The 16,636-nt window shown below is 44.2% G+C and overlaps 1 non-coding gene across 1 annotated transcript; it reads left to right on the forward strand.

Annotated features, from left to right (window-relative positions):
- Window positions 1–13,737: 13,737 nt before the first annotated feature.
- LOC120686997 lies at window positions 13,738–13,844 on the forward strand. The gene has a single exon (XR_005680502.1). It is a non-coding gene; the product is annotated as a small nucleolar RNA R71 (small nucleolar RNA).
- Window positions 13,845–16,636: the final 2,792 nt, after the last annotated feature.

A 16,636-nucleotide genomic window follows, 5' to 3' on the forward strand; every position in this document is an offset into this window, starting at 1 on the left:
CTAGATGCCACATTCATTAAATTGACCATGGGAGATGGTAGATTAATCAAACCACTAGGAGTGCTTAGAAACCTAAATGTTGCTATAGCGGGTAAAAAAATTCCTACCGACTTTTTTGCGATTAATGCTAGCGATGATGAGCATGAAGGCATAATCCTTGGAAAACCCTTTCTCAAATTAGTAAATGTTGTTCTAGATGTTAGAAAAGGGATTGTCACTTTTGATCTAGATGGAGAAAAGCGCACATTCGAATTTCATTCGAAACCGTCTTTTGCTTCACCTCTACCTCTTGATAACGAAGAGGTAGAGAGCATTCGTTCCATTGATTCTTTCAGGAATCCTCTCCAACGTGCTTTGGAGAATGGAGATGCTCAATATGATCAAGACGGAGAACTAGTGGAAACAATGGAAGAGTTGAAGCCGCAACACGGGAATTTGGAGGAAGAAAAATTTGAAGACATTGGAGAGTTAGATCAAGAAGAGGATGGCGCGCCCGATGTTGAGATGAAGCCACTCCCCAAGGGATTGAAATATGAATTTTTGGGAGATGGCAAGACTTTTCCGGTGATTATTAGCGATGAATTGAGCCCGGAAGAGACGGAGAAGTTGCTGAATTTATTGAAGAAGCACAAAAAGGTGATCGGCTACTCGATTAACGACTTGAAAGGTATTAGCCCCACTTTTTGCACACATCGTATACAACTCGAGGAGCAATACAAGCCGGTCATAGAACATCAAATAAGGTTGAGCCATGCTATGCGTGATGTGGTGAAGAAGGAGGTTATCAAATTGTTGAATGCCCGTATAATATACCTCGTGCCACATAGTGAATGGGTAAGCCCCATTCATTGCGTTCCAAAGAAAGGAGGACTCACGGTTGTGAAAAATGAGAAGGAGCAATTGATACCGCAAAGAACCATCACGGGATGGAGGATGTGCATCGATTATAGAAAATTGAATAAGGCAACAAGGAAGGATCATTTTCCACTACCATTCATCGACGAGATGCTAGAAAGGTTGGCAAAGCATTCACACTTTTGTTACCTTGATGGATACTCGGGATTCTTCCAAATACCTATTCATCCGGATGATCAACATAAGACCACGTTTACTTGCCCGTATGGAACTTTTGCATATCGGAGGATGCCTTTTGGATTGTGCAATGCGCCCGCTTCTTTTCAAAGGTGCATGATGGCTATATTTTCATATTTCATAGAAGAGATTATGGAGGTATTCATGGATGATTTCTCGGTGCATGGTACTAGCTTTGATAATTGCTTGGGAAATTTGGAGAAAGTTCTTAAAAGATGTGGAGAGGTTGATCTTGTGCTTAATTGGGAGAAGTGTCATTTCATGGTGAAAGAAGGAATTGTTCTCGGTCATGTTATCTCTGAGATAGGGATAGAGGTGGATAGAGCAAATATAGAAACCGTGGAGAAATTGCCACCACCTACGGACATCAAATCTTTGAGGAGCTTCCTCGGTCATGCCGGATTCTATAGGAGGTTCATAAAGGATTTTTTAAAAATCACCAAGCCATTGACACAACTTCTCCAAAAAGATGTGGAGTACATTTTTGATAGTGATTGTCTTCACACAATTCGAATACTCAAGTAATCCCTCATAAGTGCTCCTATCATGCAATCTCCGGATTGGAATCTACCTTTTGAAATCATGTGTGATGCAAGCGACTACGCCGTAGGAGCCGTTCTTGGACAAAGAAAAGAGGGGAAGGTAAATGCTATCTACTACACAAGCATGACTCTTAATGAAGCCCAATTTAATTATGCAACAACGAAGAAAGAATTGCTTGCCGTGGTATTCGCCTTCGAAAAATTCAGATCATGCATAGTAAATTCAAAGGTGATAGTTTATACCGACCATGCGGCAATCAAGTATCTCTTGTCCAAGAAAGATGCTAAACCACGCTTGATTCGATGGATCCTATTGCTACAAGAATTCGATGTGGAGATAAGGGACAAGAAAGGAGCAGAAAATGTTGTGGCCGACCACCTATCAAGGATGAACCATGGAGATGATGGAAAAGAACCGATCGAGGATCAAATGAGAGATGATCATCTATATAGAATTCTCGACAAAGATAGTTGGATGAATGAAATAATAAGGGCAATAAAAGGGATGCCCTTGGATCACTTGGACAAGAATGCAAGGAAAATAGTGATCGCGGAAAGAAGAAAATACTATTGGGATCCACCATACTTATATAGATATGGAGAAGATGGGGTCCTAAGAAGATGCATACCGAGGGAGGAACGTGAAGAAGTTCTAAGGAAGTGTCACTCATCGGGATATGGAGGACATTATGGGCACTTTAGAACTCAAGCTAAGGTATGGGCTAGTGGATTCTATTGGCCCGAGATGCATGAAGACGCGAAAAGATTTGTTTCAACTTGTCCGGAATGCCAAAGGACGGGGAATATCTCGCAAAGGAATGCCATGCCGTTGAACTATAACTTGCAAATAGATCTATTTGATGTCTGGGGAATTGATTTCATGGGACCATTTGTGAACTCACATGGATTTGAGCATATATTGGTGATGGTGGACTATGTTTCAAAGTGGGTTGAAGCTATGCCATGTCGGAAGGCATCAATGGAAGAGTCCATAAACATGATTAAATCAGTAATCTTCCCTCGATATGGCATCCCGAGAATCTTGATAAGCGATGGAGGAACACACTTCACGGGCAAAGACTTTGGTAGATGCTTGAAGAAATTGGGAATTGAACATAGAGTGTCCACGGCTTATCACCCCCAAACAAATGGACAAGCAGAAATTTCGAATAAGCAATTGAAGGATATCTTAAAGAAGACCGTGGCAAAAGGAGGAAAAGATTGGTCGAAGAGACTAGATGATGCACAATGGGCATATCGTACGGCACACAAAACCCCGATTGGTATGACTCCTTATCAATTTGTTTATGGAAAAACATGCCACTTGTCGGTTGAGCTAGAACATAAGGCGTATTAGGCGATGAAGGAGATGAACTTTGATGCGAAAGCCGCTGGAATTAAAAGGAGAATCCAAATAAGCGAATTGGAGGAGTTAAGATTGAAAGCGTACAATAGTGCATCAATTTACAAGGAAAGGATGAAGAGGTGGTACGACAAGAGATTACAAAACAAGGAATTCAAAGAAGGAGACAAGGTTCTACTCTACAATTCAAGATTCAAACTTTTTGGCAAAGGAAAATTGCAAAGCAAATGGGATGGACCGTACGTCGTACACTCGGTTTCACCCATGGGAGCGGTGACAATCATGGATGTGAAAGGTGATCAATATGTGGTGAACGGACAGCGACTAAAGGTATTCTTGGAGCCCGACGTCGTGCCGCTTCATTATATCGACATATACACCATGGAGGAGGAACCGGAATGTCAAGCCTAACGACGTTAAGCAAGGTAAGTTTGTAAATACTCTCTTCTAGATTTTATTTTCATAGCTTTATTTTTATTTTGGACGAAGTTTGAGTAAAACATAGGCTTCTAATTTATTGCTGAGCACCTCGGAAAAAGTTGGAGTCTAGGGGGCTGAAAAACCCCCTGGGCCGGCCGGCCCAACACCCCTAGGCCGGCCGGCCCAACACCCCTAGGCCGGCCGGCCTGAGCCTTCCCGTGTGCGAATCGGTCTTGATTTTTGGTAGGTGCGAGATAAGGAAATTTCAAACCTGTGCCTTATAGATTTCGCATGCCAAAACCAAAGAGATTTTGGACTTCTCGTCCAAGTCTTTTCGGGATATAAATAGAGGCGCGGGTTAGATCTATTCTCTCATACTTTTCAATCTACACCACCACCTCGTGAGAGACGTCGACAATGGCCGGTCCAGCGAGCGCAAGAGCTATGATTGAAGTGATGGAGATCAATGAGAGGGGCATGATGCCCGACACCCCCACGCCAAGGACATCTAGCCCCATCTCGGCAACCGGTGCGCAGCCCCTCCTTGTCGAAGCAAAGCGATGTGAAGCGAAGGCCCCTCCGAAGAAATTCAATACTCAAGCAAGGATGAGCGTCGAAGGGAAGGGCCTTCAATGGTGCAACGAGAAGCTAGCTCAAGCCCAAAGGGTGGTCGTCGTCATCAGCAGCGACGAAGACGAAGGCGAGAAGCGACAAGACAAAAAGCCACCCGTGCCTAGGCGTTCCTTGCGCCTCCTCGAAGTTAAAAGAAAGAACTACATCGAGCACACCCCGGAGCCGAAGGATTATGCGGGGGACAGCGATTGGGAGAGCATCATGAGCCCTAGTTCATGGGGTGCCACCGGTCGTGACTACGATGATGATTGGCCGGGGTGGGCCGACGAGGAGAGAAGGAGGAAGATGACCCCTCCGAAGGTGACAGCGGCAAGAAGAAGAAGAAGAAGGACGACGACGAGCCCGAGGATGACAGCCCTAACCGCAGCAGGCATCACTCCGGGTGCTGTTTCAAGTGCTTCAATGAAATCGCGGATCTCCGCGCCACCATCGATAGGTGTCATGATCAAATCGTGGCAATGGATCGAAGGATGGACGACATCGAGAGCTTGGTTGAGAGAGATTACAACTTCCTTGTTCGTAACATAAGGAAGTTATTCGGGATGGTCGGAGGTCTACAAAAGCGAGGAGGGCGCCCTAGATGCAATTGCCTTAGGTGCCGTTGAGAACACCGACGAGCGTCACACCCGTATTTTATATCATTGCGACGAGGACGCCGCATAATCTAAGCATGGGGGGAAAGGTGTGACGTCGTAGATTGAATTTTGTTAGTCTTTGTTTACTCGAAAGTTCGTCGTGTGCGTGTCTTTAATTCCGCATGTGTGAGAGTCATAGTTTAGCGTTGTGTGCTTTATTTTTCTCTTTTGTGAGAGTGAGTCTTAAATTAGTGTTGAGTCATGAAAACAAAATAAAAAGAGTCTTTGTTTTCTATTGGATTGTGCAATTTTATTTATGCATTTAGTTTTACTTTATTTTCTTTAAAGCAATTGTTCACGAGCGTTGTCATGAAAATTAATTCGTATTTGTGGAGCTTAGTAAATTATTCGTTCATGTTAATACCCACACTTGAGCTTTGATCTAGCACTTGGTTTTGATTACGCTTGCGAGTAAGGCATGATTTGGAGGACTTTAATTTCATAAAAATAAAACCCCTACAAACATAAGGTTGATCAAGTTCTTGGCAAGTTGAGAGTAAAAATCCTATCATCCACAAGCTATATTCGTTCCACCATAAGTATCGGATGTACATTGAGTTGAGTTAGGATTTCTTTCTCTTGGGAGTTTTAATTTCGAGCAATGATCATGTCCGTATTTTTCATCTCTGAATTGCTAGCCACATCAATATTCGGTAATGAGAATACCTCATTGGAACAACTCATGAAATCTACCGGATTCCAAAACCCGAACCTGAGATTATCTTGTTTATTATCCTCTTCCTTGACCACAACCCAATTGTGAGGATATGTTCTGTTTCTGCGCGTGATTTATATAAAACATAATTTTGGGACGAAGAAAGGAAGGAGTACTGGAAAGATGGACCGAAGCCGAGCTGGGAAAGCCCCAGGCCGGCCGGCCTACACCCCTTCAGCCGGCCGGCCTAGGCCCCTCTGGCCTCGGCTCGGGCTTCAAAAAATTCAGGGAGCCACTTTGGAGATTTTCCTATCTATGTTTTATAGAAAGTGTCCTATGAAAAGGTTCGGAGAAGAGAAAGAAAATTCGGGAGAAGAGAAAGAAAATTCGGGAGAAAGAAAGAAAAACAATGTATGAGAAGAAAAGAATAAATGAAGGGATTCTATGGTTAGAGAAGTGCAAAGAGATATCGCCTTGTTGTTTGAGAACAATATCCTCAATTCCAACCATGTGCAATCCAACAACGAGGACGATGCTTGTGCCTTGAAGTCAATCTTTTTGTATGCCTTTGCACATGTCCACCATTCTAAATCTTCTTACCCTTGAACCCTTTACTTTATGGAGAAGCTCTCATGATCATTGGCTCGGAAGGTAAGCAACCATTAGAAGGTTTTCTTAATTTGACAATATATGTATATACTTTGCTAAGCCACACCTATAGCCCCACTTTATACTTGAGAGACTTTTGGGAGATGAGAGTTTGCAAATAATAATAGGATAGCCACTTATATCGAGAGACACGAAAGGACTTGTGCAAGAATTTTTGGTCTAACCTTTGTTGCAGGGTATTTTGCTTCTAAAAAAAAACCTCCAAGGATGGCAAGAAAAGCAAGTGTTGTCGATATTCGAGTTGCCGGTTAAAGGTAAGAGTCGTGGAGTAATATTGGATGAGTTTTTAAACGCCCATGATATGATTATCCTCGCTGCTCCTCTGACATTTGTTTGAAGAAATATTGTTAGACTTGTTTGCATAAGTAAATTTTGCAGTTCGAGAACTCTTGAGTAACCCTTGGAAGGATTTGATGATTTGATTTGCTCGAGGACGAGTAAAAGCTAAGCATGGGGGGAATGTTGGCGCTCCTTAAGTACCCATTTTACTATATGATTAGGAGTTGTTTTGGTAAATTCTTCGGGATGATTCATGTACTAACCCGCCACTTGGCACCCGAACTTGACCATTTTCGATTTTGTCCTGGATTTTGGAGCATGTTGCATTTTGACAGGAAATTGGACATTTTCAGAGATGTTTTGACGCATGGTTACAACTGGGCTAAGATGAGGAATAAGAGGAAGAGGCCGCACGCGAAAGATGGGACCGAAAGGGGCCTGTAAGGGCCCAGGCCGGCCGGCCTGGAGCCCTTGGGCCGGCCGGCTTAGCCCATTTCGGAGCCCAATCGGTCTCAGTTTTCTTCAGCACGAAGTATGCGTCAACCCGAATCTATGTTTCACCAAAACCACCGACCATATCTGCCTATAAATACCCCGAAGCCGCCGTCAAAGGGGGGCATCTAGAGGATCGCAGAGAGAGGAAGCATCCAGAGAAGAGTTTCAGAGATCTATTCGAGTTAGACACAAGAGAAAGGCGACTCCGGAGGCCTCATCGTCCCTCGGTGCCACTGCAAGTTGGAGGACAGTAAGGGTTCCATTCCTTGCCGGAGATTTCATCACCACGATCGACTACGCTTCGCTTAGCTTCATGGGGTAAAGTCCTCGTTTGTTCATGAGGTTGTAAGGAGATCTTGAGTTGTAATTGCCGAATCCTTTATGAGATTGATCTATCATGATTCTTGTTGATGATGCTTTGATGCCTAATAGTTCGCGACTTGGCTTTGGGTTTGCTTTGCTCTTGCATGGTTTACTTAGATTACATCAACTATCGTGTTCTTGTTGATTCATTACTGATTATCCTCATGTAGTGACAGTATGCGGGAGGGAAAGGTTTTGATCTTGGAACACACCTTTTGGTAGATTAGATCCGTTCTTCGTTGCTTGGCGATTACATCTCTAGTGATCCTAGACTCTATGGACAAATGCTCTTCATATCTCGTGCACACACCTACCATTGCTCACTAGTCTAGATTAGATTAGATTGGTTAGATTAGATCTATTTCACACTCAATCATTCAATATAGATCTTTTACCAACATCATTAGTGCTTAGTTAAGCATAGTAATACACTTGTTCCGTGGATTGATAAACCTTGGGGGAATACTCTAAGGGAAAAGCTACACGATCCGTGCTCTTGTGGTACGTAAATTGGCGCTCTAAGGAGCGTCAACAAATAGCATAACAAAATTCGGAATACAAAGCCATACCAGAGGCCGAGGATTGCTCGCCGACCCCGAGGACGACTGGATTCGCTAAGGAGATGAAGTACTAGCCTAGCTCCACTACCCTAAGGAGTACAAGTCACTAGTGAGTGTGAGAAAGAGGCCTTCAAGTGGTGTGCGTGGTGAGAGTGGTGGGAGGCCCCTTTTATAGCTTGAGAGGTCGGTTCCCGCCATCTCCTTGTATGGAAACATGCCAAACCACCATAGGGAGGATAAGATCAGGCTTCCCGCCAAAACTCAGCCTCATTGGCTGACAAGTGGGGTCGGCCGAACCCCCCTTGCCGCCTCTGGCCACCATCCTTCTCTGGTACACATCCTGGTGGGTCCTGATGTCAGATGGTCAGTGCCAGGGCTTGGTTGGTCGGTTTGGTCTGGTTTGTGGGCCTCCTTTGCTTGTGTTACACAGGATGCCATCGTCTGTGACTTCTGTCTGCGTATTTGTTGTGTTTTCTTCTTATTCTGGACTTGTGCTCCTGAAATCATAAATCTTCGAAAACAACTGTGGAGCTAGGTTAGTGATACAAATATGTGAGTAAGAGGTATAGTTTTTCTTCTTTTATGAGTATAGTTGACGGTCATATTTCACACTTAACGACCATCAACAACACCCCCAAGCTAGCCTTTTGCTCGTCCCGAGCAAAACAAGGCGCTCGTTGTTGATCAGGAGTTGCTACAATGTTGAATTTCCAACTCATACTTAGGCACAACCGAATGCTTCTTACCTTGATTTTGAATAAGTTGGCCTTTGTTCTTACCTCTAACCTTACTCCTGTGGAGGTTATAGCTTCACCTCATCTTTGGCGGTTGAGAGTCAAAACAGTATCATAGAGTGCTCATATTTCTTGCTCTTTAGTTCAACCGTCAATCCGGAGGTTTTGTAAAGTTTTTCAAAAGAAATTTATAAAGTTCCTCGGATGATCTCTCAGATCGCTCAATGTGTATGATTCCTTACCAAGGCTTTTTATTGTGCCTTTCTTCCTCAACCTATCTCTTATGGCTATTTTTTTTTTGGAGCTGTAGGTATAGAAGATTGAAGGCATACCTGCTTCTCACATTTTTGCTAAGTCAAAGACCGGATCCAAAGGAGAAATAAGTCATAAACCTTGATCAAGATGTGCAAGTGTGTGGATATTTTTGGTGGATGGTGTATGAACTCCTTTTGTATGCACCATCTCTCCTTTTTCTCTCTTCTTGGATAAGGGGCTATCTTATTCTTTTTTTTTTGACATGCCTAAGCATGTGGCAAACCTTCTTTGGGTATGCATCTTTTCCTCTTTCTCTTTTTTTTTGACATTCCGAAGCATGTGGCATACCTTCTTTGGGTATGCATCTTTTACTTTCTTTTTGCATAACCCCATATCCTTGACATATTTTTGAGAGAGAGAGGTGTCATACATGGACTTGGAGTTTTATTTCGTGGATGGATGAATTTTTGCTTACTTCTAGTGTAGAAGCATAGCATGTGGTGGAAACGTGTACGTGATCTTGATCAAGGGAGTATGAAATGAATCTCACTAAGGGTCACAACAATTTGACAAAGCTCAATGAGATAACAAGTTGCATATGTGGAAGGTTTTTGCAATGAAAAACAACATATGGCTTTGGATAAGAATTTTCATATCATCGAGGAACTTTATTATATTTTTGTGTTTTCAAAATTAAATACTCCGGATATCAAGTATCACATAAGAGAAGATCATAGCAACTCTACTTAACATATCATAGCTCCCAACAACTTAGATTTTGTTCATGTTTTTTGCTACCCACAAGTTTCAAGTTTAAGGTTTGAACATTTTAAGCCACCAAACCCAAAACTAAGTAGAGCATAAAGTTGTAACTAAGCATATGAAGAAAATTATAGAGCAACTATTCATCATCTCAACAAGGAAAACTTACACCATGCTTACTACACATATTAAAAGAAATATTTTTGGTGTTTTCTAAGTTTTACAAATTTTTATTTGTTTTTAGTTATGCAAATTTTTATGGGTTTTCTGATTTTGCAAATTTTTATGGGTTTCATGCAAGGTCATGAAAGCAGTAAAGATAAATGATATAAGTTACCTCTCGTGGGAGTCCTCCCTCAAGCTAGCTTCAGGCTCACTATGGTTGATCGGGGTTGAAACCCGTCCAGCGGCAGTACGCCCTCCACTCCTGCTGTTGCTGCAATTGCAACTGCTCCATGTCGTGGATCCTTTCGCAAGTGTGACGCTGGCATGCTTGGGTAGTATCGATGTGTTGGTTTAGCATCTCTTGTACGTTGTTGACCTGCACCCGCAGTTCACCTAGCTGCTGGGTGATGGCACCGAAACCTCGGGACGAGGACGTCCGTCTGATGAGGTTCGGGGTTCCACCGGAGCTGGAACTGGTGGACCGGTGGCCTAGTGCATGCCGTGTCCACTTCTCTGTGCTGGCACTATGCCATGATGAACCACCGGCCTCATGCTCATGTGAGTGATGTGGATGCTGAGGCGGTGGTGTCGGATCTACTTCTCTTCTGGTCCTGCTTCTTGTCATCCTGCCAGGCAAACCAGAAGATCTATGCCTACGACCTCCTTCTCGTGGAACGAGAGGGATGGATAGAGAATGGCAATTATACAAATGGAACTCCGCATTGGGCAGTGGAATCTCATTTGTATAGCCCAAGTAAAAGAAAATCAAAGAGTCATTCGGGCCTTTCTTGAGTGTGTGACCTTGGATCAAATAAGCCTCATCGATATACATACGGTCGCCCTCAATAAAAGGAATAGAATTCCCCTCTAAGGCACCGATACGTGTAGCGATATGAGTAATCAAAGAAGTGCACTCAATTGGACCCGTCATCTTGAAATTCAAAAGCCATTACTTAACCAAAGCTTGCGCGGGGGAGATTTTGATCTCGTTGACCATGGCATAAAGAATGAGCAACTCATCGTTGCACACGGGTCGGACATCATCTCTTGGAAAGAGAGTGATGGTTAACCACTTGTGCATCAATTGAAGAGTTGGATTATGAAGGTCGCCGCACCGAGGTGCGAACTTGCCATGGACAACTTTGACCCGAAATCTGGCCCCAAAATTCATGACGATTAAAACCGCGGCAAGCTTGATCGAGAGAAATCAGCCAGCGTTTGTTGAAATCGAGGTGGCCGGCAAAAGTTTTCCAAGAAAGCAAATACTCTTCCCCGAAAAGTCGAAAATAAACCCCATTTTCCACCTCCCAAAGAGTGCAAAGAAATTGGATGGTGAGGAGTCGAGAACCATACTCCTCAACGGGAACAAAGTTATCCCATCCAATCGCATGCTAAACGTTAGAGAAGTCTTCATACATACCTGTTTTGATGAGGAGGTCCTGATCAAATGCTCAGGTGTGGATGAAGCTTCTGTTCTTGAGGATGTCGTAGCCTTGTTGTTCACGATCATCTCACAAGTCGAGGTACGGTGCATCTTCCACATCAATCTCTATGACCTTGGCTTGCGGTTCGGCTTGCATCTCTTCATATTGTTCTTCTTCCTCGTAGTTCATTGTGCTTGGTGTAGGCATAGGTTCGGGTGTGTACAAGCTTGAGCCACCCCGAGAACGGGATGAACATCCACCCATCATCTTCTTGAATGCATCGGAAACCTTTTGCCCTAAGCCTTTCATGATGGACAAAACACGTGCAAATCGAAACAGGTTACGTTAGTGAAACCGAAATGAATGCTCTTACTCGTGAGTTGCTCCTTCTTTCCTGCAGCAAAGAAATGAGAGAGAGAGAGGTCTCTTGAATCCAATGAAAACCCAAGAGCAAAGTTTGAGAGAGTTTGAGAGGGAGTGAGTGAATGAGAGTTGAGTGTGAGAGCTCAAAACTCACCCCTTGGCCTCTATTTAAAGAGAGAATGGCCGGGCACCGTTGGAGGAAACCAGCCACGACGGCTAGTGACCGTTGGAAAAAGCTGGGCCCACTAGCCGTTGGCAGGGGGGCCGGCCGACCCTAGGGTTTGGCCGAACCCTAGGTGGGCCCCCCTGCTGACAGCCAGGGCCCAATGCCCTTCTAACGGTCAAAAACTTTTTAAACTTTGGTGCCAGCCAAACTTTGCTTTGAAAGATTTTCAAAATTATTTTTCAAAGGATTTTCATGCTCGGAAATATTTTTTTGGATTTTTGTGAAAAACAGAAAAGTGCTAGAAAAGTTTCTAGCATGCATGAGTGTTTTCAAAATTCAAATATGCAGGGTAAAAATCAAAAAAAATTGAGAAAAGTAAAATGATGGAAAAGTAAATATGAGATATGTACCGATTTACCTTCGGCAAGGGCTCGTCGTTTAGAGTCTGATGAGCAGGACCTTTCTCCTGCTATGTTTACCACTGCTCGGCTTGTCCTGGAGAATTGGACGAGGACGAGCTTGCGACCTAATGCCACACCTTCTTGGTTGTCTTTGTGGATCGTGTGGTCGTAGGATCTTGATTGGGAGGTGTTGCTTTGGCTTTTTCTTGTGTGCTTGGCCCGAATTTGATGTTGACCATTGAGCATTGTTCCTTCTTGGGCCGGAATGGGAATTTTTCTTCTTTCCCATTGATGTTGAAGCGGATTTCCCCCACTCCAACATCGATGTGTGCTCCGGCAGTGCTCAGGAATGGCCGCCCAAGGATGAATGGTGTCTCTTTTGATATTTCCATGTCGAGCACTACGAAGTCAACTGGGATGCAGTAATCTCGAACTCTGACTGGAACGTCTTCAACTATTCCCTCTGGATAGCGGAACGAAGAGTCTGCTAGCTGGAGGTGCATCGGTGTCGGCGTCAGATGCGTGAAGTTGAGTTTGTCGAAGACGACCTTGGGCATTACGTTGATGCTAGCTCCAAGGTTACACAAGGTGTTGCTGAAGTGTTGAGTGCCAATCGAACAATTAATCATTAGGCATCCCGGATCTTCTTTCTTCTTTGGAGGTTGGTTGAGCATAGCAGCGCTACATTCTTCTGTAAGCTTAACAACCTCCATTGTGGGCAGTGGTCGCTTGTTGTTGATGATGTCCTTGATGTAGCGGGCGTAAGTTGGTACATGCATCATGTCCAACAATGGGACATTGACATGTATCTTCTGGATCATCTGAACAAAACGAGCAAACTGCTCGTCTGTGGTCATCTTTTGTTTTTGGGAGGCAAACGGGAGGAAGCTTGTATCGAAAGTTTTCCGTGGATTTTCTTCCTTGGGTTCTTCAAAGTCATCTTGTTCTATAGATTCTTCCTCCTCTGCTTGTGGCCTTGCTGCTTTCTCTGCATGGTTAGGATGCGGTGGATCACGAGTGGACTTACCACCCCTCGTGGTCACTGCATTTATCTTTTCTGAAAAGGGAATAGCAGCAGCGATTTGCACAAGTTGTGTTTCTATCATTTTGTTGAAACTTAATTGATTTTTAAGAGCAGAAGAAAGAGTTTCAACTTTTGCATGTATACCTTCCAAAATTTTATCGTTGGTACCAAGCTTCTTGTTCAAGGATTCGTTTATTTTAGCATGGCCAAAGACTAGATATCTCAAGGAGGGTTGGTTTGAATTGAAGTTCGAATTGAAATTTGAGTTAAAATTATTACCTCCTCCTTGGAATGGTGGGCGTGCCTGACCCCACCCCTGGCCTCCTTGTGGATGGAACCCGATGTTGTTGTTGTTGATGTAGGCTGCATCTTCTCGGGTCTTGGGGCAGTCATTCCCTGAATGTCCACCGTCACCACAAACCTCGCACGTTAAGTACGAGTTCATGGCATGGACGGGAACAGGCATCTGTTGCCGGTTCCCTTTGTCGAGTTTCTTCAGTAGGAGGTCCAGCTTGGCGGCGAGCATGTCTGTCTCTTTGACGGTATGCATTCCGCCCTTTGTTCTGGGTTGGGAACGTTCCTCGTTCTAGCCCTGGTTGGAGACTATATTTGCAATCAAGGCCGTAGCCTTGGCAATTGTGAGGTCCAGATAGGTTCCTCCAGCAGCAGCATCAAGATGGGCTCTGGATGTTGTCGTTAGCCCGTTGTAGAAGCTTTGGAGTACGAGCCACTCATCCATCCCATGATGAGGACAGGCGAGTATGCATTCTTGCAATCTCTCCCAAGCTTCTGGGATGGATTCCATCCCTGTCTGCTGGAAACTTGAAATTCTTCCACGTAGGGCATTTGTTTTGCCCAATGGAAAGAATTTGGCGAGGAATGTCGTGGAACACTTGTCCCACGTGCTGATGGCTTCCTAGTTCTGATAAAAACACTGTTTCGCCTTCCCTAGGAGAGGGAAAGGAAACAGGCGGAGCCTGATGGCGTCAGCTGTAACGCCCCGTATGGTTACGGTCTTGCATAACTCCAGAAAATTCTGGAGATGGGCGTTGGCGTCCTCATTCGGCTTGCCACAGAAAGGGCTAGCCTGCATCATGTTAATGAGGCTAGACTTCAGCTCAAAGTTCACATCCCCAACATCAACATTGGGTCCAGTTGCCACATTGGCAGCTGAGGGGACGGAGAAATCGCGGAGAGTCTTCTCAGCCATGAGTTCGTTTGATGGTGCTTGGAAAGCTGGTTCACTCGTCGACTACGAGATCGGAGGAGGGATGACGTGAGGTTGGACCCTTCTCACGAGCTTCTCTGGATTTTCAACAAAGTTTGTCGGCAAGGATAAACCAGACATACACTACCTTGTTTTCATCCAATCAGGAGAAAACAAAAAGATAAACACATTAGCCTATATAAGCAGTAGCTACCTCTTACTTATATTGCCATGTTTATGTACTTAGTAATTAACTTTACACCTAGTGACATCCCCGGCAATGGTGCCAGAAATGCTTGTTGACATTTCTTAGCGTCGCCACTAGGAGGGGTTAGTTCCTAGCAACAGCGCCACGGAAATGCCGTGTGGTATGTCTTAACGTTTACAGAAGGATCCGCAAGCGCACGGATATACCGTTGTAGCATTTCACCCGGATGTATTCAGGATATCGTTATTTATATTTTCCCAAGGGATGGCTAGGTTGTGTAAAGTTTATTTACTAGTTCCATAACCATGACACGTATGAAGTAAGATGAAGACCACTGACTATACAGGGGTAAGTGATAAATAATGGATAATCAAGGGTAATGTGACACACACAGAACAGCCAACTCTCATGAATAAAGAATAAACAAGCAATCCTAAGGTTAGTGGGAGCATAGGCAAATATCCTAGTATACTATTCATGTTAGCAGATAAGTTATGTTAGTCATATGATTAGAACTACAGGTGCCGGGAAATTAGGGACATCGGGGAGAATGACCCGAACTAGAGAACATCCAGTCCTGTTTCATCTTTGCATGAACTCCTACACGATACCTATTGGCATTTGCTAATGCAAACAGATAAATCCGCAAGCGCATGAATGCCCTTGTAGCTTTCACCCAAAAGTATTCCAGGATATCGTATTTATCCTTAGGGAAGCAATGGTTAAAGAAGTTGATAAATAGCCATCACGTAAATGCTAGCTAGTATACCGACTAGACTAATATGGGGTAAGAGATGGAATAAGAGTTTGGATAAGTAACACACACAGGAGAACTCCGGGATAAGATATCAGAGCAGACAAGCAAAGCTAGGAGGTCAATGAGAGAGGTCAAGGCTACTATTTACTTCTCCATTACTGTGGTTCTACTCTGGTTCAATCCAAAGGGGTCAACTAAGCAAAGGTCTAACATAGCAATCACACATTGGCACATCGGGGCGATGGTACCATTCCGATCCTCGAAAAGACTGGGAACGGGTGATCAGGGTCAGGCTGCCAATAGCCCTACGAAACACCAACCCGGTCGTGGTGGAATACAAAGGTCTGATCGGAGCTGTCACCTCCGGGGCTACCACAACTATCCGTGGGGTTGGGCGCAACCTCAGGTAACCGATAGTATAGACACCACGTCTACACTATCGATTACTACACTAGCTACATATGACAACTAGAGCATTCGGACGAACGGAGATCCCATGCCACAATATAAACACTACACTTAACCATGCTTGACTAACACACTAAGGTATGAAATAGATAACCGTGAAGACATTTCAGTAAATAGAGAAGATAAGCATAAAGCACTTGAGTCTTTCAAAGGGGCCCTGATGCCAGACCTCCGAGTACTCTTCCGAAACCTTGCACTACTCTCCCTAACTCCCAACTCCAACTAGTACTACTCTACTACATCTTGGATTGGTGGTGTTGCTCCTTGGTCGTGTGTGTGTTATGAGGGGTGAGGGAGGCCCCCTTTTATAGCCCAAGAAGGTCGGTTCCCGCCAGAATTAAATATGGAAACACTGGGCACCGCCTTCAGGAGGATAAGGACGATCTTCCCGCCAAAGATGAGGCTGAATGGCGCCGACATGGGGCCGGCCGACCCTGTGGTTCGGCCGGACCATGAGTGGCGCCTCTCGCGCCGCCTTTCATCCTGGACACTACCAGGTGGGCCCCCAACTTGTGTATGTCGGTGTCGGGGCTTTGTACATTAGTTTTCTATGTCAAATGGGCCTCTTTTGGATGTGTAACGCAGGCTGCAATGTTTTGTATATTTCTGTTATGTCTTCTGCGTGTTTTCATGTTATTCCCGACTTGTGTGCCTGCAAACCAAGAATCACCAAAACTCGTGGAATTCGTTAGTAATAACTCCTACCACTATTGTTGATGTTCATTCTTCATGTCATTATGCAGGAGTTGACGGCATAAATTTTGCGTTTAAGTACCGTTAACAAGTTCCCCCACACTTAATCTTTGCTCGTTCTTGAGCAAAGTCATATGTAACCTTGAAGCATGACTTCAAAAGATGTGATGCTAGCATAAAAGTTATTCCATGTCATTCCTCGTACCTGTGGATTTTTGAAGTTTCTACCATGTTGCCTTGAGCGGTTGAGAAGTGAAATGGCTTATACACCCAGGCATCACTACACAACTATGAAGCATACTT

This window comes from Panicum virgatum, chromosome 8N (genome assembly GCF_016808335.1).
Source record: "Panicum virgatum strain AP13 chromosome 8N, P.virgatum_v5, whole genome shotgun sequence".
NCBI lineage: Eukaryota > Viridiplantae > Streptophyta > Magnoliopsida > Poales > Poaceae > Panicum > Panicum virgatum.